The sequence below is a fragment of the Notolepis coatsorum genome (assembly GCF_963971535.1).
Source record: "Notolepis coatsorum genome assembly, contig: SUPER_19_unloc_1, whole genome shotgun sequence".
NCBI classification, from domain to species: Eukaryota; Metazoa; Chordata; class Actinopteri; order Aulopiformes; family Paralepididae; genus Notolepis; species Notolepis coatsorum.
Window position 1 is genome coordinate 231,516 of NW_028174859.1, and position 2,437 is coordinate 233,952.

The following is a 2,437-nucleotide window of genomic DNA, read 5'->3' on the forward strand; positions in this document are numbered from 1 at the left end:
CTGGGTCTTATATACACTACTATCAGGGGCGTAAAAAGTACCCAGAAATTATACTTAAGTGAAAGTATGGGTACCGTCTCAAAATCTGACTCAAGTAAAAGTCAAAGTATCTGGCTAAAAACACACTTGAGTAAAAGTAAAAAATGCCTACTTTTAAATGTACTTAAGTACTAAAAAGTTAAAGTAAAAAAAAATTTGAAGGTAAACTAACATGGACGGCATTCACATCACAGCATGAATAATATCACAATATTAAAAACAGAATGGTGTATCCTCAATAATATCACAATATTAACCACAGCATACTGGATTATCCTGAATAATATCACAATATTAAAGACAGAATACTGGAGTACCCTGAATAATATCACAATATTAAAGACAGAATACTGGAGTACCCTGAATAATATCACAATATTAACCACAGCATAATGCGGATCTGACTGTCTATTCTTCTGATAGCAGGTGTTTAATCAAAGATCCCTGTTTTCTAGTGTTGCACAAGGACCAATCAGCATGGGTATGGGCGGGTTCATTTTCCATTGATGGGGATTTGATTGGCTGTTTACCTGCGGTCGCAGGATTAATAACGTTAACGTTAGTTCGGCCAGATAAACGATATAAATTAAAATATACAAATTAAAATGGTTGGACCTGTGAGATTTGTACTTTGTACTTTGTAGGTCTGCATTTTAAATGTAAGGAGTAAAAAGTATGTTTTTTTTCTCTGAAGTGTAATGGAGTAAAAGTACAAAGTATACAAACCTAATAATACTCGAGTAAAGTACAAATCCCCCAAAACAGTACTTAAGTATTGTAACAAAGTACAATTACTCAAGTACTTTACACCCCTGACTACTATACAATACTATACTATACAATATACAGAACATACTATATCCTTATCCTCATGCTATCTTGCTATATCCATCTATTGCTATACAACCACTCCCGTTCTTTATTTTTATTTTTTATAAAGTAAAGTGACCTTTTAATTTTGTAAAGTGACTGTTAGTGTGTGAGCGTATACAGTATGTGTGTTGTGTGTGTGTGTGTGTTTGTGCTAAAGTGACTGTTAGTGTGTGAGCGTATACAGTATGTGTGTTGTGTGTGTGCTCATGTGTGCTTACATTTACATTTGGCCGGCAGGTGGAGCAATTCTGTTTTGCTTAGGTTCAGTTTGAGGTGGTTGGTCGTCATCCAGGCGGAGATGTCGGACAGACAGGCCGAGATCTGCTCAGAGACGTGGATATCTGTGTGTGTAGAGTTCAGTGTTCAAGACTCTGATGGCCTGGGGGAAGAAGCTGAGCCGAATTCTCTCTGTCCTAGTTGCTGGTGTTCGCAGGCGTTTGCCTGACCGCAGCAGCTTGAACAGGCTGTTGGGGTGGTGAGGGTCTTTCATTATCCTGCAGGCTCTGGATTTGCACCTCTTGTTGTATAAGTCCTGCAGGGGTGGTAGTGCAATACCCGTAGTACGCTCTGCTGAGCGCACCACTCTCTGTAGGGCCTTCTTGTCCTGTGCCGTGCTGTTTCCATACCAGGCAGTGATGTTTCCAGTCAGGATGCTCTCTACAGCTCCGGAGTAGAAGGACTGGAGTATCTTCCCAGATACTCTGAACTTCCTTAACTGTCTCAGGTGGTAGAGGCGCTGCTTCACCTTCTTTACGACTGAGTCTATGTGTGTTGTCCATGTCAGGTCCTCTGAGATGTGGACCCCCTCAGAGGGGTAGGCTACAAGGTAATATACTGTTTTAGTACTTTTGTGGTGCTATAGTTTTATGTCTATTTTATGGTCATTGTCTAGGTCAGGGGTTCTCAAACTTTTTTATACCACGACCCCATTTTATTTAGGAATCTTTTTGGCGACCCCACACTTAATGTATCACGTAATTTCAATGTGGAAATAAGGAATATCAAAAAATAGCACAGGTTATTGAACTTGATCATGCATATTTATTAGAACATTTAATTACTGTTATGGTTTGTATGCGACCCCAACAGCACGACACAGACAGGTAAATCAGAGTTAGCCAAAAACAAAGGGCGTATTTATTTGTACAACAGAAATGTGCAACACTGTTCCTTTAAGGACAAAATAGCATTGGAGAAAAAAGCAGCATCCAGAAAATTGAGGGAAAAAATAGCAACGTCCCCTTTAAGGGAAAATGTCAATAGCACAAGGCAGAGTCCAGTAACATAGAAATCAAACACTTCTTAAAGGTTTTAGGGAAACACACGAAGGCGGACGAAAGCCCAGAGTCCAGGACTAACGAGGATAAATGTTCAGGGGAAATAGTCTTATTTAAGACTCACCAGGAGCGACGTCGAAGGGCAATTCAAAGGCACCGGTCCACAGGAGGAAGAGTGATTTAATGTTGTGAAGAATTCTTGTATGCAAGGTGCTATACAAATTTTATTATCATCATCATCATCATCA